Here is a 26462-nt window from a genome sequence, read left to right as displayed (position 1 = left end):
CTTGATGACATATGGCATCTTCGACAAATCGCACTGGTGCGCACCGGGGCGCCCTGGTGCGCCGTTTCGTCCAATCGTCATAGCGCATGGATGCCCCGGTGACCGGTGCGATTTGTCGAAGATGGCAATAGATTGACATTCAGGTCATGCGACTTTCGATGCGCCGTCGGCTCGCATGCATTCACCCATAGAGTTTCATACAATACCCTAGAGAGGAAACTGGCGCTGCGATCGTCCAACCACCATGGGAATGATGGGAAGTACAGGCTTCGGATTGGATAGCGTTAGCTAGCGAACTGTCTACAGATCGTTTTTCTACAGTTTCAGTTTCGTTCTTCGCGAGGCGTGGGTAGTGGGGTGCGTTTCAAAGCATTCAAACAGCGCCTTTGTTGTTCAAAGAGGCTGAAGACCGCTAGATCTCTTGGTTTGCTGCGACGCTGCAGCTTTACAGGTTTTATTTGACAGTTTTAGCAAAGCGTCGTGCACTCACCGCTGCGCACAGATGTAGCGTCCCATGTCAGTGCAGCAAACTGCATCGAGTTCACGTTTGTTTGATAAGCGCGTCTTACCAAAACTCGTTCAAATCAGCTGCAAAACGACGGCGAAGCTAAGCAGACGCACCGTCGCGCTCCTCTGACTCGACTTCACAACAAAACGAGAGATGCATTGGAGGCAGACCACTTGAACAGACGCACCTGGCATCGCAGCAGACGATACGTTAAGTGTTTCTCACTCAATACAGTACTGTTATTTCCATAAATAGATAATGCGTACTTTCGAGGGAAAAACAAGCGTGTTTCTTTTCAAGTGTTGTACAAAAATAATTCATTATTTGGTGATGCCAAATCTGGAACACAGTTGCAGAGTAATGCATACCCTGGTGGTTGAATTTGTTCAGCTTTCAGTTCCATCTCACGGTCACGCAAACTTTTTGCAATAAATTTTACGTGCAAAAGAATTAAGCAAGTTTTAATTGGAATTAACGTCATATCACTTTGTTTTACACTAGGCAAACAAGCGTTGCGAATCTCAAGAACCTAATCCATCCGAAGCAAATCCAAAGCCTGTACTTCCCATCATTCCCATGGTGGTTGAAGCGCGTCTCAAGGAGCCCGCGTAGACACTAGCGCCAGATTCCCCTCTAGGTATTATTGTAAGAAACTCTATGCATTCACCTATCCAGCACGTGACCTCTGGCCTACCTTTATTCCGTTTTCTTGAATCATTTTTGTTGACACCGCCGCCGACAGTGTGTGGCAATATCATCATACTTGTTACGTCATAGTGATTCTCATGATGACGTCATACTTTGGTGTCATACAACATGGTATTGCTAATGGATGTATCACTCGTGTTGATGCCGACGCTGGACGCCAACGACGGTTACATTTCGCATGGGATGCATCTAAGGCTTTCGCCTTAATAAGGCTTCCGCCTGGAAAAGAGCCTTTGAATACACGGCAAGTCACTGCTAACTGTGCAGATCACGAGTAACCCTTGTGGAGAGCAAGAGCTTTCGCGTAGCTGGAGTACATGGAGGAATCTGGAGTAGCTGGAGGGAGTGGCGGCTGGCCCCAACATGGCGGCGCACAGAAAACTATGCTGAATTTGGTGGAAGCTGGCAACAGCGTGTCCCATCGCCCGCTGGCTTTGGCTGAGTTTCTTGAAGGCACTTATTAAGATGTCTCCACCCTAAAAACGGCCGGTCATGTAGGCTCCCTAGGCCCAGAGTATACCTGCTGCCACCTTGCGGAAAAGCGGCGGCAACTCGAGCACCTCCGTGACACGCGCGGCGCATTGGCGGAGCGGCGCGTCGGGCCACCTGTTATTCTACCACCGTGGCCAAAACTACCAACTATGACGTAGTTCCACCTTAGTTCCGGTTAGTTCATTTCCACGCCCACACTTTTGGCGCGCTTGCTTGGGGGGAGCAAGACGAACTTTTCTTTCGCGTATTTTAAAGCTCCTGCTGTCACAACAGCGAAGAAAATTACGCCATCGTCGACAATAATGTTGGTCCTTGCTAACAACAAAGTTTTACCGAATTGTAAAACCACTTCAGCATCCCTTTAAGTATTTTTTTCATGAGGCACCCCATCCGCAGTGCTGGCGGTAACGTGTTGCAAGTAACGGCGTTACCGGTAACGCGTTACTTTTTTCATTAACTTAGTAACGTACTCATCACTATTTTGGAACTGTAACGGGTAACGTAGTTATGTTAGCATTTTTCGTTAACGCTAGGTGTCGCGTTACTCATTACATTTTATTCCAACTATCCCCGGAGGTTTACACAAAATTCATTTTTGTTGTAGGAACCACTTTCCCAGAGCTCGGCCCGATGTTATTGTGTCACTGCGGCGGACTGCTGTCAGCCCGCCAAACGTTGACAAAGCGACCCCGCGCTTGTTGTGCAGGGGCAATTGCAACTGGGGGCGAATTACCGAAATTCTTGAATGAATCTGCTATATTTTCGGCTACCTTGCTATCTAGGTTCAAGTTGTCATTGATCGTCGATGAAGTGAAGCGAAATGCCGTCCTCCTAACCGTCAAAAGCGAGCTGTCGAGATTTGCTTGGCTTGTGGACATCAAGGCTCGGTGTGAGCTCGAACACAACGGAGGATGACTTCTTCGGAAATGCCTTCTCGACAACATCGCCAACCGAAAATGAGCGCCTCTCTCAGTACCTTTGGTGCCGCATGACATCGCGATGAGCGGGCTCTGGGAAAACTTTCGGCGCGTTCATCAGCTCTTCCTGAGAGTGAATACCACATAGCGCATCCGTCGAGCTCCTATTTAGCGTGTGGCAATCACGCCCACCAGTTATCTCGAGATAGCGTCACGTGCTGCAAAGAGGCGGTGCGCGTGGCCCACCTGAGCGGTTTAAAAGGGGCAGCCCACGCGCTGCCCAGGAGAGACGTGCCTTGGCTGCCAAGAGGAACAGACGCTGCCACCCGTGCTGGCCGGTGTTACTGCTGCCGGAGATGATGGTCGCCGCCTCGCTGCCCCGTGTCCCTGGGCCGACCCTGCCGTATAAGCCATAGTTATAAATAAAGTGTTGCGAGTTGAAGCCTCCGTCGTCCTTGCTTTAACCACGGACGGGATGCAGCAAGCCCAGTACCCACCGTCGGCGCCCAACGTGTATTGCCGTCCGCTACCAGCAAGCATGAGGCCGCACAGTTGGCGCCCAACGTGGTTTTTGCTCTCGCCGTAGGAATAGCGCGGTGGACGTAGGTCCGGTCCTTTGCTTTGTTCGCCGAGCTTCCGTGTAGAGCATTCTCGTGCGTGTTCTTTTGTAGCGCGGTATTTTTTTCTCCCCATGGCGCAGGAAGACCGAAAGTACCTCCGGTCCGGGACGATCTTGCCTACCGGCGGCAAGCAGGACTATTTGCGCCAGCCGGCCGACCAGCTGCTGGCACAGTAGCTGCACACATTTCAGCGTGTCGCTGAGTTATGCAACACGGTCATGGACCGCATGAGCACTCTGGCCGTGCAGCCACAGACAGTGGGTGAGCCGACTTCGAGTCGAGCTACCCACGTATACGCGTTACGACGACCAGAAATCAGTGGGTGATTTCCTAGATGAAGTAGACAGCTATGCCAGAGCTACTGGCACCTCGGAAGCGTACGTGATGGCTCGAATCCGGCCGTTGGCTTTACGGGACGCCGCAGGACGGTAGTGGAGGCTACAAGCGCCTTTCACCACATGGGCAGAATTTGAACAGCGCTTCCGAGAGGAATTTCTGCCCCCTGGGTACGAGCTGCGAGTCCAGCGTGAGCTCAAACTGAGAATCCAGCATGTGGACGAATGTTTGCTCGAGTACGTCCGGACGATGCAGGAACTGCATCGCCGACCAGCGCCGACTACCCCGGAAAGGGGCCAAGTAGCTCGGGTCATTCGACATAGTCATCCCAGATCCAGGCCATTTCTTTATGGGCGCACATTTGAAACCCTTGAGCATCTCGCACGGGAGGCCCGCGGTGTACAAGTTAGCCGAGAGCACTTACGTGCACCGCCAGCGCCGCAATCTGCTCTTGAACCGTCGATGGCTTGGCGCACCCCCGTAGCCAGTCCATCATGCGACCTGACGAGCCCATGCGCATTCACGGCTGTCTGCTCCCGCGCCCTGGACCCCTTCACACATGAGCAAGGGCGGCACGTGGCCCCATTCAATACCGTATCAAGGGTAAGCCGTTCCTGGGAGCAAGTGTCCGCGGAGCAGCGTCATACTGCAGAGCGCTAGCTCCTTACTCGAGCCAGACCCCCAGTCCCGATCTGCCGGGTTCACAAGTCCTGCGCGAGCCGACTGCGACAGGCGCTCCTGTGATGGGTACAACGGGTAGTGATGCAGAACTATCAGTAAATTCACTGTCGATAGCATCGATAGTTTTTTTTTTTAAACTACCGATAGTGTAAACAAACTATCGATAGTACAACTGTCGACAAACTACCGATAGTGCAATCGGTAGTACCATCGGTAATATTACTAGTGATACTACTGCGACACGTTTTTATTGCTTTTCGATGTATTCGGGTTTCACCCACAAAGACTGTTACCAACGCTTGTCATAGACCGCGCCGTAATGTTTGAGAAGCTTCGATATTGTTTGACATCATTCTGTTAAGATTACGCGCCGGACTCGAATAGTCAAGTTTATTCCAGAGCTTACGCGAGCACCAGCGATAACGCTGGAAGGTTCGATGACTGATGTATAAAAGACGACGCGTTCTACCAATGATCAGATTACTCGACCGCCGACGACTGTTCTCGCCGCTACCAGTACGCAGCGTGTATCGCTTGAATTTACAGTTTCGATTTTCGGGGCACAAGTTCGCCCAAATAGAGAGCTCCGTATTTCTTAGTCTTGCTGCAGCATTCTTCACCGTCAGAACCACGTGACAATACTATCGATAGTGGTGTGAATAATGATGCTGTTGCTGGCCGGTCATATTGCCAAAGTATTTGCGATAGCTTACTATCAGCTTCGCTTAATTTATGAGCAACTTTTGGCAAAAGAAATAAATTTGCGCAGTGAAAATGGCGGAATATGTCCATCAGTAAACACATATTCAAAAGGAACCAGTTACACCTTGCAATTAACAAACCTAGTTCTTGATATTTTTTTCTAATTTTAAAATCATAAATATCAAGCCGCGCAGTTCCACCACATGTAACGGCTTCCTTTCCGCTACAGCTGAACAGTTTGACTTTATGATCATGTGTCAGCAAAGCACTCTGGTGAAGAACACAAGTGTGTCAACTTTCTTGTGCTTCAGCCTGCTCCTCCGGCTCTACTATACACCACGCGCGCGGGGAAACAAGTTTATTTTGCAATGAGTTCGCGTTGTTGATTTTATACTATCGATAGTACCATCGAATTTACTATCGATAGCGCTATGGAGAGTATTTTTTACCATCGCTAGTTCGATAGTGACTCGGCTATCGATAGTATCGATAGTACCATCGATAGTTCTGCATCACTAACTCCGGGGGTTGCTCCGCTGAAAGGCATGATTTCAGAGATAGGCTAAATGGCCAACGCAGACATGCGCAAGTCTTATCTACCAGTGCGGTCAAACTGGTCGTGTGAGGCGGCAATGCGCGACTGCACGAATGCAGAACGTTCGGGAAACTGCATCGGCCGGCGACGCTAAACGCTGGCGGTGTGGCGCAGCCCACGGCCGTCGATGCCAGGAGCGTGGAACACTGTCCGGTGCGTGCAATGGAAGATCATCAAGTTGGTGAGTCGATCATCGTTTCTTCTGTTTGCCGCATAGCGCAGGTGCAGTCTTCAGAACCGATGATGAAGATTAAAACGCTGGGCATTACCGTGCCTGCTCTTCTAGATACTGGTTCAGGAATCTCTTTAATCGTTGACATGTTGCTGCAGCAGTGTAAAGCTAAATAAAAGACAGTTTCGTAACGCAAATGTTCGAATGGCATCAAACCACGTATCAAACGCTGAAGGTTGTGTTCGCTTGCGAATAAGTTTTAATGGGAAAACCAAGTGCCAGCAATTTGCCTGGTCTATCTCGGCCGAGATTTTCTCGGCCGAGATTTTATTGCAGACAAGGGGTTCACGCTGGAATTTCCTGCATGAGGCCTTCGTGGACAGTCCGAGACAACACCCTTTGCGGAGAAGATAGGCTTCGTGCCTGTACCAAGATACACGGAAGGCGTGGCACACCACTCTGCCGTCAGCAGTCATGAGGTCCCTCAGCGACTTCAAGGGAACGAACCACCGACGGACGCAGCTGGAGGCCGTGCTGACACCGTTCTCGGGAATGTTTACGGAACGTCCTGGGAAGACCGATGCATCGCATCAATACTGGCGAGGCCCAGCCTTGGCGTTTCAACCCGAGACCGCTGACCCAGCACAAGCGAGCCGTTCTCGATAAAGCCCTGGATGAAATGATCGACAAGGAACCGTACGACCCTCGGAGAGTCCGCGGGCCTTCCCGTACGTGGTACTAGCCCCAAAGACGGTACGGCCCGTCTTTGTGTGGACTACCGCAGACTCAACGCAGTCACGGTGTGAGATTCCTATCCTTTGCCGGCAATATCAAGCATAACTTATGCGATGGTAAACGCAAAGTTCTACACCACTATCGACTGCTCTCGTGGGTATCTGCAAATCGAGGTTCACCCTGACGATTGAATTGAATTGAGTTTATTGACAAGGTTGCGAGGATGACCAGGCAAAAAAGCTGCATTGAGCAGCTTGAGGGGAACCTGGTCACCTCATACACTAGGCAGCTTCCCACAATATCCCGAAAACGGCATTCACATGTCATAGAGGCTTGTTTGAGTTTGTGCGCATGCCCTTTGGTCTTTCCAATAATCCGAGTTCCTATCAGCGCATGATGGATATGGTCTTGGGTGATGCAAAGTTTATTTATGCACTTTGATATCTTGACGATGTGACGGTGTTTTCGTACGCATTTGAAGAGCATCTTGAGCACTTGCATGCGGTGCTACAGCGCATGTCAGCAGCCGGTGTAACTGTTCATCCCGGAAAACTGCAGCTCGCTACTAACAAAATCAACCTTCTTGGGTTTGTTGTCGACAACGATGCACTGAAACCAAACCCAGAAAACTGAAGGCACATTACCCCCCCCACCCCAGATTACTAAGAGTTTGCGAAGGTTTCTCGGAAAGATTGCTTTTTATCACGACTTCATTTCACAGTGCGCAGACATCTCCCGACCATTAACTCAGCGTCTGAAGAAAGGCGCGAAATGGTTCTGGAGCGGCGAGCAACAAGCAGCTTTCGACACACTTCTGAAAGCGCTCACCAGTAACGCCTTCCTTCAGCTGCCAGATCTTAACAAACCATTTGTGTTGCAGACCGACGCCAGCGATTACGGACATGGCGCAGTACTTTTACAGGAATGCGCAGGTAGGCCCGTTGCTTTCGCAAGCCACAGCTGGGCGGAACGCAACTACTCGGTAACAGAAAAAGAGTGTCTGGCTATCATTTTCGCATTAAAGAAGTTTGACGTGTTTTTGGATGGGGCTCAGTTTGTCACAGGGTTGCCAATGGTGGCTACTTTTCGCCAAATTGGCGAATTTGAGAGGCCCGTGGCGACCTAAAATTATGAATGGCGACATGGCGAATTTTCGGCGATTTTCAGCTTAGGTCTCCACTGAGTTATGCATCCTAAGCTCAGTGCCTTCCCAACGAATGAGCGGCACTATTCTCTGTATTTTTCTGGGTTTTGAGGTGCACATTACGCGCCGTTCTGTATGTCCGTCCTGTAACTCGTGTGTATCTCCCCAATTCATCTAGATTCTTCTAAACTCAATTCATCTAGATTCATCTAGATGCTTCAGAGCTTCGCTAAAGTTTCGCTTCTGAAGGGGCTGGATGACGGGTTGGTTGTGTGTTCCGGCCATTTATTCCGCCAAAGCTCCAACTATTCCGAATAGCTTGGCGACCTATTCACCGCTGCAGCATCCCCTAATCGAGCTCGTATAGCGAAGATGGGCGGATACGCGGGTGTTCGTGCAATAAAAAATTATTTATTCAGGCATTTTCTACTCTTCTCGGTGAGCGTGTGCAATGAAAACAATTGCTATATAACATTTTACAATGTCTACCTGTTCAATTTAACGCACTGGTTGACGCGGGTAGATATAAATGATTATATATGAAAGGGACAGTGGCGTCCGGTATCATATTAGTTCACACTGAAAGGTATAAGACTCACTAATGAACGATACCTGTAAGAATTCTGTCTTACTACTTTCAATAAACCTGTTAATCCTTTTTTTCATACGAGGGGATGTAAAGCTGTCTACAAACAACGCCTTCGCGGCTTTCGCCCAAGGTTTACCACACTTTTACCTTTGAAACGAGCGGACAGGGATGGAAGGATATCATGAGCGTTTTATCCTTTCATACTTGCGCCTCCGCGCATCTTGCGGCTAGTCGGTGAACCAGGTGCACCAAGCACTCCCATGGTGAAGGGGCGATGCGCCTGGCACTGAGAAATGTCAAGATACTTTAAGGGCTTTGAATGGCACTGTATTCTACGGGGCTATACATCAGTGAAAATTCATATTACTAGTATATGCCGCACACATCTAGAATGGCAACTTTTTTGGCGAAATTTCTAAAAAAAATGGCGATTTTTGGCGACTTTCTGCTCGTTGTTTGGCGACATTTACTCGAAAGTCAGTGGCAACTTTGGTTTGTCATTCAGACTGATCATCAAGTGCTCTCTTGGCTGAAACGGTTGGCTAATCCCTCGGGACGATTGGCCCGATGGCGGCGCTTACCTTGCAGCGCTACGACTATGTCATTGAGTACAAGAAGGGTAGCACTAACACAGTTGCTGACGCACTTTCACGTGTGCCTTTGTCTATTGAACCCCACGTCGAGCCGGAAACAGTGTGTGCGGTTACGACACCACCTCTGACAATGAAGTCACGTTGGGGTACTTTGGTCACTAAACATGAACTTCTTGCAGCACAGCAGGGCGATGGCCTTTGTCGTAAGGTGTCAGAAAAGCTGGCAGCTCGTGATCCAGCTGACACCGGAAGCGACGAGGAGACCGACTGCTAGCTGCTCGGAGGAGGAGGCCTCTTGTTCTGGTACCTTCCTCAGATTGACGATGGTAATGTGGAGTCACCCTTTCGACTTATTCCTCGCAAACTTCGCAAATTGTTCATAAAGTACTACCATGACAGTGCTTTAGCTGGTCAGGGCAGAAGACGTCCGAGAAGCTGTGCCGTACGGTAACCTGGCCAGGTATGAAACGGGATGTATTACGCTATGCGCGTTCCTGTTCAGTGTGTCAAAAAGGCGAAACCACGTGGTGGTTTACCACTAGGAACAATGCAGTCAGTTGAGAGTACGTCGCCATGGCAAATTGCTGAATGTGACGTAATGGGCCCGTTTCCCATGAGCCCGCGGCGAAACCAGTATCTGCTTGTTGTGACTGACCATTTCACGAAATGGGTCCATGTCCAAGCTCACTTCGCAGAAAGTGTGGGACTGTCTCCTCGAAACATTCACAAGGTTCGGATTCCTTGCCCAGCTGATCACGGACAACGCGACATACTTCACCAGCAAGGTGTTCACAGATTCCTGTGACGCCCTGGGAATTCGTCGCAAGTGCACGTCTGTGTATCACCCGCAAGCCAACATCATGGAAAGGGTAAACCGAGATCTTAAATCTATGCTTGTCGCGCATACTGAGCGTCACAAAAAATGGGATCTGAAGCTGGCAGAAATAGCGTTTGCAACCAGAACGACATTGAATCACTCAACAGGTTTCACTCCCGCTCAACTTAACCTGAGCGAAGAATTGTTTCCCAGAGGGCAGTGCTTTGACGTGTGCAACCACTTCTCCGAGACCTTATACAAAGTTTGCAGGTGACCTGAGGCAGAGGTTGACCGACGCTGTACAACAAGCCAGACGGCACCTCGATGTATCGCGCATGGAACAAGCGGGACAGTATGATAAGCGTCAGCAAAACATTAGCTTTGAGGTTGGACACACCCGAACAGCGACGCCTCGAAAGGTTTTGCAGCTTCCTTAGCTAACAGGTTGGACTGCTGCTGCCGGAGATGGTCCCTGGGCCGACCCTGCCGTATGAGCCAGTTCTCAATCAATTGTCGTTGTTGTGAGCCTCCGTCACCCTTGCCTTAACCACGGACAGGATGCAGCAAGCCCAGTACCCACAAGCATAGGTGCGGGTGTATTCACTAAGAAGCGAGTCAAGCTGTCTGATGGCAGCTTTGAAATGCAGCTATTGCTTACAATCAGCAATTTGTAGTTACATTAGGGAGCTGTCCCTGCAATACTTTAGCACTGTTAATAAACTGAGTATTCAAAATGAGTTTTCCTTCTTGCAATCTGCAACTGTGACTACGTTTCTGGTTATTGAATTCCTGAGCGAGCACGGCTGATCCTGAACACCTTCACATACACAGTCGCAATATTTGCGGTAATTATACAGGTTAAATTGAAAAAAAAAATTAATCTACGCAAATACTTTTTCCCAATTTATGCCATTCAAGCATTTCTTTATTGCTACAGAATTTGCACATTTATTTTGTAAGTAGAAGCACGCTGTCATAATTACTGCAAATTTGTTCAGTGATGTTTTCTTTGTGAGCGTCGATGATGAAATCGATCATTTTTTGTTTAATGCCCCACTGCGAAAAATGGATTCCCCATGTCCCATAGAGTCAGAAGTCATCACGTGTAACTGTACAGGCAACTTTGGGCCACTATAGTACTGCCAAGGTACAGCGCATTTGTGCAAATTATTCTCGTTAAATGAGTACTTCGGGTAAAATTGTTTTTGCTAGAACTGTTATGTCAAATATAAATATGAGCTTTATAAAGTTGCTATCGTAGGTTCCTGCTGCGAAGATGCACTGAATAAGATTTCTGACCAATGAATAATGGCAGAAGTAACGCCCGTTACTTTTTTTGGTAACGGTAATGCGTTAACTTTTTTTATGGGTAACGTAGGGCGGTAACAGGTTCCTTTTTCTTTAGCGTAACAAGTAATGTATTTAGTACTTTTTTTGGTAACGCATACAACACTGCCCATCCAGTCACCATGTGTTAAAACATAACCATGGAACAAAAACTCTATATTTCAGATCAGCGTCCAGATTTCAGTCATTGTGCAGGTCATTATCGATAGGTTTCTCAAAAAATTACGCCGAATCCCGTTCGGAAGTGAGCTATATATGAGACATTCGAAAGTCCGTCTTTCAAATGGCAACATTAGCTGACATTTTGTTCAAACTCCTTCTCCCCATGCCCCCTAAAAATATTTCATTTTTAGACACATTCAGTTTTGGTTTGTATTTGACATCATATTAAAGTATATTTGGCACAACTGTTAACCTAATGTGGGTCAACACTGAGAAGTTTTGAAAATTCTGGCTGTTATACAAGCGGAGCAAAAAAATGTGAAATCAAAGCATTATTGAAGAATGCGCCATATTTGCATTTTTTTTCTCATAATAAGGGCCCCACAATTCTAAAATAAAGAAAATTTTGGCATTAGCCCAGCTGTTGCATTTCCTTTGAAGTTACTATGAATGACACTGTAACAATGAAGTTTAAATGCAGCGCAAAAATGCCACAATTCTGAATAAAGCAGTGACAATGAAAAATCCCTACGCTCGATTACAGTTGCGTGCAGGCATACCTGGTTCCGAGATCTTCCCGGTCAATAGTGGTAGCAAGGACTGGTGGCAAGTTATGCAGCTCCGTGCTGTCAGCCACTCCAGCAGACATTTTGTCAGCCAGTGGTTCCAGGCATCGCCTGCATGTATCAACAACCATGTGGTTTCTCCACTACTGAAACTAAGTTTTTACTCGTCTGCAGACAAAGTGATGAATGTGGCTCGCAGTTTTCATTCAGAGCAACGTTTACTATTCCTCACAAAATAACCCAAAATAAACACATTTCAGGAACACCAAAAATTTTCTGAGTTCTTTTTTCCACAAGTTCACATGGAAGTATCACTTAATATCACTGAAATATCAGATGAGCCTATACGATGAAACGCACAATCACAATCTTCACACAACAAAATGTAACTGCCGCCCCTGCTGTGAAACAATCTGACAAGATTTCTTCTTCGGTCACGGATCAATATTCAAGATGGCAGCCACGCATGCTTCCAATGAAATACGTTATTGAATAGGGATGCATTCACTGTCGTTATTAGCCCTCGTCGATCGAATAAAAACATTGAATGAAGCAGTGAAAATGGCGGAAAGGTGGGGGTGGGGGAGGCGCTTGCTCGGTTATTGGCTGATATTTCAAATATTTAGAAAAAGGGAGGGGGGCGCCTGCTCGGGATTTTTCGGTAAATATTAGTGAATATTAGTGAAACATTACAGTGAAATTAAACTGCTAGAGATGCACTGAAAAATTGTGAATTCAATTTTCAGAATTTTACAAATCGCAGATAAAAATTCAAATGGTGGGGTAAGCGATTTAGTAGGGAGACAGAAGAGTTATCAATGTGCATGTTTGTGCTATAGTTGGTAATCCATTGACGCTACTTGTGGGGGTGCTATCAGCCCCTGTAAAGTTGTCTGCGCCTAATGGCGCACGCGCGCCTCGCGGATAGGCCGTCGGCGGCAGTGGCGCTGGGCTCGCGTGCGTTGGGGTTTGCGCGTGAGCGACGGCCACGCCACCGGAGAGAAGCGAGCGAGGCCGCCGCGGCCGCCGGGCGGGAAAAAGGAAGTCTCTTGGGATTTGGCGGCTGGCGTGGACGGGCGGGCTCCCGCGGTGGGTCCCGCAGGGGGACGATACCGCGGCTCGTTTCCCTCGGGGCCCCTCGTAGTGGTGAGTCGTGCGTCCTCGCGACGCCGCATTCGCGGTTATTGCTTGTCTTATGCTGTCTTATGTTATGGTGTATTTTATGTCTTATGTGTCTTGAGTGTGTCTTATGTTATCCGGATATTCATTGTCATTATATAACTTTTAGCGAGTAACTAGTTTGTAATAGGATTCGGCCGGCGAGCTCGCCGTATGTAAAGAAATGGGTAATAAACGAGAAAGTGTTCGTTGAACCAACCACGTCTGCTGTCTTCCGTGTTCCGAGAGTGGCGATTACACACCACCGATCAGATCCCACATACTATAGCCCAAACTTCAGAGACGAGGGACGAAAGAAACTACACACACAAGCGCTAACTTCCAACTGAATTTTTATTCTTTGAGACGCATATTGATAATGATAACCGCGCGCCTGCGCCACTTGACCTCCACAACCCACGACACCCTAAAGTGATAACAGTAAGCTTACTATCTAAAAGACATCGGTAACGTGCAAAACCAATAAGTTGTACACCTGGCACTATCACGTGCTGCAGCACAATTCTTTCTTTGAGAGGGCAATGGAAGAATACACTGGTGGTCATCCTTGACCATTCCTGCTGCTTCGAAACTCTGGTGTTGTGTCAAGAGTTGTGCAAGCAAGCCACCACTTGTCGCAGGACACACTAGTGACACAAACCACTTTGACTCGCATCCTGTGGGAAACACCACGTCATAGAGCAAGCAAACAGGCATTAAATCAACACGTGCTCTCGCTATCATCTTTTGCAATTTTTTTATTGTACACGCGATATCAAACACAAAGTACATGCTTGCAAGAGCTACTGATGTGACATAAAGCAACATCGAAAACAGTATGCCACGAAATCACACACTCACTAAGGTATGCGATACACATCACAAATGGTCATCCCAGCATGAAAATTAACAGTACACCGCAAAATGGTGTCCAACATATGACAAAAGAACAAATAATATTGGCTGAGACTGGCACATCGTATGTTTAAAATTCTAAAAATTCGGGGGATGCTTAGCACTTTCCGAGACTATGAAGGCGAAAGCCTGCTAATACCTTCTGCTGATATGTTGTTGAACATTCTGCCTATGTACTGAACTTCATTATGAACACTCTGCTGATGCCCCATTGAAGTTCATGTTCAACTTAATGCTGATGTCCTGTCAAACTTTGTGCCGGTATTTCTGACTATTCACATTTGGTTAAACTTCCGGTTAGGCTTTCAAAGAACTTCCCATGAACAATCATATACATTCTGTTGATATTTATGAAGTGTTATAGTACTGACATATGTACAACTTTCATTTACCTTGCCTTCTGTCAGAGTCGTGTGGAACTGATCCTGTACTACGATCGCATACATCATGTAAGCTCTCAAACCCACCTCCTCTTTAACAAGTTGCAATGGACTCGGACCACACCAAACATACTGATCACTTGCATCTTTTATTTACACTCTACGAGATCCAACTCTCCCAGTACACATTTCAATCATCAAAGCATGCATCCACTTCCAATGACATATCGTTGTCCACTTGATTCACAGCACACGTGCACACAACATCCCCAGCAACTCTAAGTGGGTGCTCACTATCTACACTCACAAGCCTAACCTTATAATCTGTGAAGTAGCAAGAAGCATACTGTATTGCTTTTACACATTCCCGGCTGTGAAATGCCAAATCGATACACGTGCTTCTATTGGTAATTCCCATTTATCATAAAGTTCAGCACATCAGCAGAATGTTTAACAATAGATCAACTGAAGGTACAAGTATGTTTTCGCCTTGACATTCTTGACCGTTCTTAGCATCCCCTCAATTTCTATTTTTAGAGCAATAGCTCTACTCCCTCCTGGTACAAACCCAGAAAATGCCTTTGTGCATGCATTTGCCTTTCAAGCTCAGCCAAGGTCAATGCTGGCAAAAGACCTGCGAAACACTAGTGCGGCCCGCGAGAACAAACGCGGCTCAAAACGCGGTCTTTTGTGTCGCCACCACCAGAGGTGCTGGCGGCATCAATATGAAATTTGGCAGATCCCACACCTTGTGGGAATCGGTATCATGCGAAGCCCTCAGCGAGTAGTTCTATGCTGCATTTTTCTGGCTTTGAGCCAAGCGTTACGATGTGGATCGATGTGTTTTTGTAATTGTAGTAGTTGTGTGCACATCATGGGCTTACCAGGCACGTGGACAGCGCTGGTGTTTATAGGGTAACTTATGGTGTGATGTAACGTCAGCACTCGCGTTACAGCACATACGGCTGTATTATCGAAACGAAGTGCAATTTATGGTGCGATGATGTGAATATCATACGTAGCTTTCGTTAGCGTATTCATCCGGGATCGAGCGACACTTGAATTTAGCTTGGTGAATCACAGAAATACAAATGTAATATTTACCAGACTGCTATAAAAACGGAGCCAACACTAGAACCACAGATGCTAACCTGATATGATACCTGTACCATGAGTACATGTTAGGTATGAAATTGGATAGCTAGCACCCCAGCCACAATTGACGTTGCACCGACATCGCGCCTGCATAGGGCGTTTTTCCAAAACACTTTCTAGACCGGGCGTAGCTCTGTAGTCGAATAACTGACTGCCACGCAGAATGCTTGGGTTCGCTAAGAAATGCTTCGCATTTAACAATTGTTAGGGCTTAGCATCCCAAAACCATGATATGGTTATGAGGGACACCGCTGGCTGCATACAAGTTCACTGTGCGTTCGCACCGATGGCACCAAGCAACATCTGTGTGTAGCCTTGCAGTGCAACACATTGGCTCCCTTATTGCAGTGTGCAGTCAAAGCAGACTTGTATACGTTACAGAAAATAAGTAACCGATTACAATTACAATTACTTCCTTTAAAATGCAATTGATTACAGTGGTCAATTACTACCCGAGAAAAGTAACTGAGCAATTACAGAAATGTAATCAATTGCTTATGTGTTACTTTTTTCAAAATTTTATTGCCGTAACACAACACAATTGTACTCAAATTACAAGGAACTACTGTGGCTTGCATGGTAGAGAGAAGGCTGGAGGAGTGGCGTAGCCAGGGGGGGGGGAACACCGGGCCCGTGCCCCCCCCCCCTGAAATTTTTTTTCGCCATGGGACACAGAGCACAAAATGACACTCGACCACATCTGACTGCCCGGGCGCCACTTCAGATCAAGGTGGTGCCCCCCCCCCCTCCGAAAAAAATTTCTGCCTACGCCCCTGGGCTGGAGGCTTGCGTGAAGGATGGGAGGCTTCCTGTGGCTACTGTGATATAGTGTTAAACGTCGTTAACTTTAAAAGGAGCTGTCTTTCAAAGTTGTTGCTGATTCTTGCACGTTTCCTACACTGAACACTCAATGCATGCGCTGGAGGGAAGGGTGGTATCATGACATAGGAACACCTTGCGCACCAGCTCGTAGTTGCGCAGTGCTCCGATGCTGGTGTCCATCATCATAAAACAGCGCACACACACAAATAAAAAAGGACGAACCTTCTTTTGTATTTGTGTGTGCGCGCTGTTTTATAATAGTGTAATAGCTGCACAAAAAAAGACGAAGACAAGAAAGTGAACACCACAAGCGCTTACTCACAACTGAAAGCTTTATTGCTTGAACAGAAAATATATATCTAAACTTGACGCTCAACTAATTCCCGCGCATGCGCATCGTGGGCAAGGCAAAAACCAGAACAAGAGCACACCTCCTTCAACCCCCCCCCCCCCCACCGCCCACCCCTCACCTTTCCTTTAGTAGTATCACTTGCTTCTCCGATATGGCTAATGAAGGATGACTAACGCACATAGATGCCCTCGTGTTAATATGGAAAGCCTCACCAAGCTCTCGAGTCGTGCGATCGCGGTGTTTAAAGATCTCCGTCGCGGATCTCCGTCGTTTAAAGATCTCCGTCGGGGATTGCGCTTCGCACCGGCACTCAGCGCAGTGCATGGCCAAGTGCGTAAGGGGTCTCCCCCGCAAGGAAGACTGATGCTCTCTTAGACGTATGTTCAAACATCGGCCTATCTGGCCGACGTAGACATGACAGAGGGATGCAATAGACGACGTTGGCCCTGCACGACACGAACCTAACTTTGTGGTTAATGGAGCAACCGCGCGTCCCGACATTGTCAAGCCTGTTGCCGACCATTGAACATAGTCTACCTACCTTGTTACTAGCAGAGAAAACCACCCTCAGCCCAAACCGCTGGGCTGTCTTCTTAAAGGAGCACTGGCACAAAATTTCGAAGGCAAGATAATGAGTGAAATAGGTGTATGCGGAGCCATACACAACGTCTACGAAATATTAAGTGCCAAAATAGCCTAGAACATATTTAAAATCAATTTTAAAGTGCATGCCGCGCGACTGAGCGAGATGCGACCCCCCCCCCCCCCCCCCCGAGACGCCGACATCAACGCGGTGCCAATGTAAACAAACCTACGTCACGAAGGCTACAGCGCACAATGAGGGGGACAACAGAAGAAAGCACAAGACGAAGCGCCGAGAAAGCACAAGATTCGGCGCGTCGTCTTGTGCTTTCTTCTGTTGTCCCCGCCTTTGTGCGCTGTAGCCTTCAAGATGCAATACCAACTAGCCCACCAAGCCATCCTACGTCACAAGTTTGTGTTGGCTGGTTGCTGGTTGTGCCCTTACGCTTGCTCTACCTGCGATTTCTTCTCGCTTGCGGCTTTCCGTGTGCTGGTTGTGCTCTCCTCCGCTGTTCGCTCGTCGTACCCATTGGCAGATGTTACACGCCACCTCCTGTAAACTGTTGATATTGCGGCAGTGACTCCACGATATCACTTTCCGAGCCGCTGCTGTCGAGCGGGTCAAATTGGAAGTGGCTGGCCATGTCCAACAAGGCGGCGACTCCTGTCTGCGAAAAATCGTCGTCTTCGAATGATGACGACGATGGCGACGACACTGCACAGCACGTGCAGGCGTAGCAGACGAACTGTCAGTGCGGCTGCCCTCTCGCGTGCCGCCTACGTCACAATTTTGCGTGTTCACGTGGCCACCTATGTATGCCTTGCCTCCGGAGCTGCTCCTGCCTAGCTCGGAGCTCTTTGAAACCGAAACTGCGACTGGGCGCTCTAAAAAGGTCTCTAAATAAATAACCGTCGCGCATTCGCGCAAACGATGTTTCCACCCGTGATAAGTGGGTCATAAGCTATCTATTGCAACAAAAAAAAAGGTGCAAAATTTTTGTGTCGGTGCTCCTTTAAACCTGTCATTTATGTGCGTCATACAGTCACTTCATGCAATACCAATTTTGCTGTATCTGAGGCTAACGAACCGGTCGTGAGAGTGCGATGACCATGGCATGTAAATCATGCTCTACAGGACAGGCATGCCATGATTGTCGTGTTGCCACCTGTCATTATGTTCGTCGTACAGTCACGTCACGCAGTACTAATTTTGGTGTATATCAAGCTAATGAACCGGTTGCAAGCACACCATGAGTGTGGCATGTAAATTATGCCCTACTTGACATGCATGGCACGATAATCGTGTTAAACCTGTCATTTATGTGCGTCATACAGTCACTTCATGCAATACCAATTTTGGTGTATCTGAGGCTAACTAACCGGTCGTGAGAGTACGATGACCGTGGCATGTAAATCATGCCCAACTTGACATGCATGTCACGATCCTCATGTTAACACCTGTCATTTATGTTCGTCGTACAGTCGCTTCACGCAATACCAATTTTTGTGTATATCAAGCTAGCGAACACGCCGCAAGTGCACCATGAGCGTGGCATGTAAGCCATTCCCTACCTGACATGCTTGCCATGATTTTCATGTTACCAGCTGTCCTTTATGCTAGTTATACAGTCACGTCATGCAATACCAAATTTGGTACATGTCAAGCTAGCGAAACGGCTGCGAGCACATCATGAGCATGGCAGGTGTGTCATGCCGAACATGACGTGCGTGTCATAATTTTCATGTTACCACCTGTCCATGTTCGTCATACTGAATTATTTTGTGATACCAGTTTTGGTATATTGCCACGTGCGTTTCTTTATCACTTTTGCTGTATTCGGCTTTCGGCCACAAAGACTGTCAGCAACGCTCAGCGCGAACCGCGCATCATTGTTCGAGAAGCTTCGCGATCATTGTAGATCGTTTTGTTAAGATTGCGCGCAAGACGCGCACACTCGAGCTTATTCTAGAATTTGCACGACAGCCAGCGATAACGCTGGAACATTCGACGGCACATGTTTAAATGCCGACGCGCTCAACCGCTTGTCAGTTGATCGACGGTCGACGCTATGTTCGCCGCTATCAGTGCATACCGTGCGTTTCTGCGCCGATTATCGCTGCCTGGACAAGGTCACGAAGAAGGACGTGTACCCTCTCCCACGAATAGACGACGCCCTAGATCGACTCCACAACGCCAAGTACTTTTCGTCGATGGACCTCAAGACCGGCTACTGGCAAATCGAAGTCGACGAGAGAGACCGAGAAAAGACTGCCTTCATAACACCGGACGGCCTGTTCGAGTTCAAGGTCATGCCCTTTGGTCTTTGCTCGGCACCTGCGACTTTCCAATGAGTCATGGATACTGTATTACCTGGCTTGAAGTGGCAGAACTGGCTTGTTTACTTGGACGACGTCGTTGTGTTTTCCTCGAACTTCGACGAACACCTCCAGAGACTTCAATCCGTACTTCAAGCAATCAAGAACTCCGGGCTCACCCTGAAGCCAGAAAAGTGCTGCTTCGCGTACCAGGAGCTCTTGGTTTTGGGTCACGTAATCAGCAAGATTGGAGTGCTCCCAGATCCGCAGAAGACAGCTGCCATCGCCGCTTTCCCGCCACCCACCGACAAGAAGGCCGTGCACCGATTTCTCGGCTTGTGCGCCTATTACAGACGCTTTGTCAAAGACTTTTCACGGATAGCCGAACCACTAACGCAGCTCACGAAGACCGACGTCGAATTCAGGTGGCAAACAGCGCAAGTCGAAGCATTTCATGAACTCAAACGACGCCTGCAGACACCTCCGATACTTGCGAATTTCGACGAATACGCCGATACAGAGATTCACACCGATGCAATCAGCGTAGGACTCGGCGCCGTCCTTGTGCGGCGGACAGGTGGACTGGAAAAGGGTTATCAGTTATGCTAGCCGGTCGCTATCTAAGGCACAGGCCAAATATTCCACAACAGAAAAGGAGTGCCTCGCCATCATCTGGGCTACGTCAAAGTTTCGCCCCTACCTCTACGGCAGGCCCTTCAAAGTTGTGTGCGACCATCACGCCTTGTGTTGGCTAGCTAACTTGAAGGACCCTTCAGGTCGCCTCGCACGGTGGAGCCTAAAACTTCAAGAGTTTGACATTACCGTCGTGTACAAGTCCGGAAGGAAACACTCCGACGCCGACTGCCTGTCTCGTGCCCCCGTCGACCCACCACCGCCCAATGACCCGGATGATGACAGCTTCTTGGGAGCCATAAGTGCCGACGACTTCGCCGAACGACAGCGAGCCGACCCGGAACTGAAGGGCCTTGTGGATTACCTCGAGGGCAGGATCACCGTTGTCTCGAAGGTATTCACACGGGGACTGACGTCGTTTTTCTTGCGCAACGATGTTCTCCTAAAGAAGAACTCACCGCTTCGAGCCGATTGCCTTCTCGTGGTACCCTCGACATTGCGGCCAGAGGTCCTCCAGGCTCTCCACGACGACCCAACGTCTGGACACCTGGGTGTTTCTCGCACGCTTGCAAGAATACAGGAGAAGTACTACTGGCCGCGCCTTTCCGCCGACGTCACCCGTTACGTAAAGACCTGCCGGGACTGTCAGCGACGCAAGACACCGCCCACTAGGCCAGCCGGACTTCTGCAGCCTATCGAGCCACCTCGACGGCAGTTCCAGCAAATCGGGATGGACTGGGGCTGTTCCCGACGTCCAATACCGGAAACAAGTGGATCGTCGTGGCAACTGACTACCTCACCCGCTACGCCGAGACAAAGGCCTTACCCAAAGGCAGTGCCGCCGAGGTAGCCAAGTTCTTCGTGGAGCACATCGTCTTGCGTCATGGCGCCCCAGAGGTCCTCATCACAGACAGAGGTACCGCCTTTACTGCGGACCTAACTCAGGCGATCTTCAAATACAGCGAGACGAGCCACCGCCGCACGACCGCCTACCACCCGCAGACCAATGGCCTCACCGAGCGTCTAAATAAGACTATCGCCAACATGCTGGCCATGTACGTCGACGTCGAACACAAGACATGGGACGCTATCCTTCCGCACGTGACCTTCGCGTACAACACGGCCATACATGAAACGACATAGATGACGCCATACAAGTTGGTCTACGGACGGAGCCCGGCAACGACGCTCGACGCCATGTTACCAAACGTGACCGACGAGGAAAACATCGACGTGACCACCTACCTACAGCGCGCCGAAGAAGCACGACAGCTCGCCCGCCTACGGATCAAGAACCAGTAGACGACTGACAGCCGCCACTACAACCTTCGACGACGCCACATGGAATACCAACCCGGTGACCGTGTATGGGTATGGACGCCAATACGCCGACGGGGACTTAGTGAGAAGCTTCTTCGACGATACTTCGGAATACGTAAAATCTTGTAGTGTGGCAGTGGTTAAGTCAAGTTCATGTATGTTTTAGATTACCTCTTTGATTTCCTAGGTTTTTTTCGTGACAGTAGTTCACAGACTTTGACTTTATAGTCGTAGGTGTTATAACTGTGACATGTTAATTTATTCAAACAGCAGAAGTAGGTGTGCTCAAACAAATTTGGGACGTTTCTCTGCTATATGAAAAAAAAAGAAAAACACTACCATTTTCAGTGAATACAATCTCACTCATCACAACAACGTAAACGTGCTTGGTGAAGCTGTGCTGCAAGAAGTGATCGTCACATTTACAATTTCTTTATTAGCTGTAAATAATTTGAAGGAGCCCATTGAACATATGTGCAAAGGCTAATGTAATTGAGCACAGCCTTGTAAAGCTTCGGCGTATCTTTTTATAAACTTCTATGATATAAACACAGTTAATTAGGGCAAAACAGTTTTGAGCGCAGTTTCTAAACTGTCTCATAAGGCGCAACTAATGTCGGAAAGACTGTTAATTCCCCTCAGTGCTGTGATGTTCATTTTGTAACGTAATTTATCATTTAAAAAAACTGACCCTACGTTTCGAGACCCGTTCGGTCTCTTAGTTTAATTTTTAAAAAACTAACGACTAAACATGGCTGGAGAGCCTTTTTATTCTTATAATCTTACCCAGCCAGACAGATTTCTACTGAATATGTTTAGCTTTAAATTTAAAATTTCTGATGATTCACATGCAAACCATGTTATGATTATGAGTCATACAGTAGTCGGCAACTTTAGATTGATTCTAACAGCCTGGAATTAAAACAAACGCAGTTGTAGCCTTGAAGAAGACAAGGCTGCTTGTCGAAACATTTGCTCCAGCGACACCTCTTGTTCACAAATTTTTCGTCTCTTCAAGCTTCCGTCTTTCCCTGAACTTCAGACGCAGATCTAAGCACACGAGTGTCTTTGCATTTCGCCTTCATTGAAATGTGACCCCCATGGCTGGGAATAAAACTTGCATCGTTGAGCTCAGCAGTGCCACGTAATGTAACTAATGCATGGAGCAAGTGTTCAATTTCAACGCTATTGCAGTGTAGATTGCATGACACAGTAGACAGCTAATGCTCGTGGACGACTGTAAGCACCCCTCCATGAGATGCCTGGTAAACCATTCACAAATACAGCATTGCAAGCGTGAGGTTCAAGATGACCTGTTGTAGCAGACATTCACATGTTTCGCCGCACTTTCAGAGTGGACATTCGGGGGTAGTCATCCTGTCGTTGCCTGGCAATCCTGGAAAAACAAGTAATGACATCACCAGATATTCATAAGGATAATTACTGAATATTAAATTTTGCCAAAGTAAACATATAAACACAGTGAACAAATAAACAGCAGTTTGTTATACATATATGTAAACATACCTTATAATGCATGTTGTATCACTCGGGCTAGCTTCTTTACAAGGTGTGTCATGTAACAGGTGCCTTGCCCATTGCACACAGCTGTTTCCTTGTCAGGCCAGGCTATGGCAGGAAAAAAAAAGTATATTTCTCATTATAGTGACGGTTTCTTTATCACACTAAAGTGAAAGTACACTCATAATTATGTGAAGCTTTTGTTGCACTAAATGTGTGGTAAAAATAACCTAAACTGACAACAGGACAAATGAGACCTCTAAACCTGGCTTCTCAAATGCGACTGCAGCAAACTATAACTCATATGTTTTTTGCACTGATATACGGGCTAGTTACGAAGATACATGCGAGGCATTAGTGATACAGTTGCCTTTTTTTATTGCAGCAGCCTGGTTAATGTTAAACTCAACAACTCGCTCCCACTTGAAGCCACGCCACAAGGAACGCACCTTTTCTCATCGGCATAGTATGACACATTGAAAAAATGAATATTGCAGTGTGTCGCCTCCATGTGACACATACAAAAAGCCATTGGTAAAAAAACTGAAGCAATGGGTTTTTACTCACCGAGTGTCATCCGGTGAAAGCTTCAACAGTCCCTTCGTTCCCCCGAAGTCACCTGAATGCCCTTCACGAAAGCATTTTAACTAATCAAAACAAACAGAATGATGGCGAGTGTGCCAGCCGGCAGTGGCTCGAAACATTTATAGCAAAACGAGACGGCGCGAGAACCACCCAAATGCACCGTGAACCATTACCTGCCGTTGCGCCGCCTCTGCCACCGTATATTTTGAAATGAAGATAATGATGTCGATAGGCTGCTGACAACTACGAGCCAGCTGGAGCAAAAACTATTACAAAAGATTGATGGCGCGGCACCTGGCAAGGCAAGGCCACTTCGTATAAAGAGCAATTTGTTTTATTGAAGTGTAACAGTACGCAAACTATTAAACTCCGTTATTTCAAGAATATTTTGATTTGATGTTTAGCCCTGGCGAGGGCGCCCCTACATAAAAAGTGCAATAGCGCGAATGGCGGCCACCACAATGGCCACCATGTGATCCTAATGCAGAGTTTAGTAGATCCACTCCAGGCGTTTAAAGCTGGAACTCGCCGCGGTTGATTTTTTCGCCCTCTGCGACGATCGCTGGAACTTGAGACTTTCTGGGGGCTGCTTTCCCTACGAAGCCGCCACGGTGGACGCCGCTCGCATAGCCACGATGTTTGTTTACATCTCAGCATTAGTCTCGTATCATGTTTTGATCTTTTCTGACAATAATGCTAAATAATACCTTAGTTATCATTCCTATATACTACATAATAAAGGCTGTATTTTTTTTATTTACACTTAGCAGCATTATGGCGGCCCAATATGCCGTATAAATTATTAGGACGCCATAGCAGCTGTAGTTTCGTGCAGCACATGGCGGCTAGTCCTGGTGCCTGTCTCGCACGTGTGTGTACGGTGTGCTCGTTAGTGTAGCAAGTTACCTTGAGGAACCTGTGTGAAATTACCAAGGAATCGTTATTTTTGAACAGGTTATCTGTGAAAAGTGTTACAAGACAAGATAAGCTTGTTCAAGCAGTTTTTGTTGGTGTACTGTGCGGTGTATTGGATTCATCAGCACCGATTGAGGGACACCGATCGATTTCCTCAGCTCTGATTCTTCCATTTTGCAGTAAGTACTGCATTTATATATATATTTGAAGTATAAGTGAACGTTTATCCCGAATACATGTGCACTTTATTAAGCACAGTGTCGTCGTACCTTGCTGTATGCGATGTTTATATATGCGTGAAGTGAATACCGGTTTGCACAAGCACCCGCAAGTGCCGTGTAATACCATTGTGCCTAATGCAGCACATGCGTCTATGCATCATACTATGGTGAATTTATGTGACGTCTATTCAGAGTATGGTTCAAAATATATACATCAATAATGGTTACATGCTATACTTATGCTAGAATTGAGTTTTATGAGTCATTGCTATAATTTTCACCCACTCTATATAAATATTTCTTTCAGGTGGGGAACAAAGATATGTGCAAACACATTCCTCATCTCAAGATATATTTGGACGACATCTGCTGCAAGCGTTCAAATAAATGCGGTCCTCTGAGCGTAGTTTGGCGCGCAAGCAGACCTCATCCGCAGTCGAAGTGGCACTCACATAATGTGAGTGCCCGCAGCATTAAGCGGCCGCTGCTGCGGGTTTGTCAAGCGGCTGATCACAAGACAAAGCTTGCTGAACCATGACACCTGGCTGCGCATTCATTTGTTGGTGTGGAGCTGCTGATTTGTGATTATGTCACGTACAAGTATTTTCAACAACTTATATCCAAGTTTCAGCACATAACGAACGACGTGGCCGCTATTCTCGCATGGTCACATTTGACGCACTATAACTTGTTAGCAACCAAAATAATGCAACATTTTTTTCTGCAGAATGGTAGATGACGACCTTGACTTCAATCAGAGGGATTTTAAAAAAATTAAAAATGGCCTTTTTGAGAAAATAATTTTCAAAGTTCGGCGTTTTTGGTAAATTACTTACGTTTCAGCCCACTTATCGAGTAAAACAGAGCGCAATAAAACCACGCAAATTATTTTAAAAGAGAGCAAAAGTACCAATGTTAACATGTACCGATTTTTATTATCCTCACTTGCTTGCAGCAATAAATTCCTGAAATACAGGTATTTTGTGCGATTTGCCAAGTTTGTGATTTTTTTCTTCAAAAGTGCTTTAACAAGCAAGGGAAATAATAGACTCATAAGATTGTATTTCACTTGTTCTTTAAGGGGAATAAATATTGTGACGAAGAAGTGCACCGTTTTTCCCTAGGTGCGCTCAAAATTCAGAAATCGCGAAATTGGCGGAAAAGGGTTTTTTGCGGCCAAAAGTTGTATATTTTTATTCAGGCGAACAAATTTTTTTTTTTTGCAAAACTAACTGCGAAACCATTGTTCTGGGTTTAATGCCTAGGCCGCGGTGTTAGAATAGGTTAGGTGTACCGACGCGCCGCCTCCGCCGCGCAGCCTCCCCGCCGAACACTGAGACGCGCTTCGCATTTTTTCCGACAGGTTGCGCTGGGTGTATCGAGACTTCAGGTCGGCCGCTTCAACGGGGGCCGCGTCGCTTACAAAGCTGCATTTGCACAACTCTTCAACTGGTGGCCGTTCGTTTTTTATCAGGGTAACCGCACATATCACTCTGATTTGAAAGTAAATGCACATCAAGAAAATTTAGTGGTGGTAGCCAACAGATGGAAACCCATAGGAAATATAGCTTCTGCGAACAGCGATAATGAGTTTACAGGTGAACACGAATTTCAAAAATATTTTAGCTCGTGCACAGATAAGGGCACCATGGCAAATTGGGTGAGGCCGCCGTGACGAACTGGGTTAATAATAACATCTGGTGTTTGAAGTCCCAAAACCACGATATGATTATGAGAGACGCCATAGTGGAGGGCTCCGAAAATTTCAACCATCTAGTATTCTTTAAAGTGCACTGACATTACACAGGCCTCCACCATTTCGTCTCCACCGAAATGTGACCACCGCGGCCGGGATCGAACCCGCGACCTTCGGGTCAGCAGCCGAGCATCTTAAGGGGTATTC

The 26462-nt window shown here is 47.3% G+C and overlaps 1 long non-coding RNA gene across 1 annotated transcript in view; it reads right to left on the bottom strand.

The window, feature by feature from the left end:
- Positions 1-26462, bottom strand: part of LOC119379503 (uncharacterized) — a 102233-nt gene that overhangs the window by 17557 nt on the left and 58214 nt on the right. The window contains exon 2 of the long non-coding RNA XR_007414947.1: positions 11679-11795. This is a non-coding gene — a long non-coding RNA (uncharacterized LOC119379503). The remainder of the gene's footprint in view (positions 1-11678; positions 11796-26462) is intronic.

The sequence above is a fragment of the Rhipicephalus sanguineus genome, chromosome 1 (assembly GCF_013339695.2).
Source record: "Rhipicephalus sanguineus isolate Rsan-2018 chromosome 1, BIME_Rsan_1.4, whole genome shotgun sequence".
Classification (NCBI taxonomy): domain Eukaryota; kingdom Metazoa; phylum Arthropoda; class Arachnida; order Ixodida; family Ixodidae; genus Rhipicephalus; species Rhipicephalus sanguineus.
The sequence above is the reverse complement of the archived record's forward strand: the minus strand, read 5'-3'. Positions and strand labels throughout refer to the sequence as shown.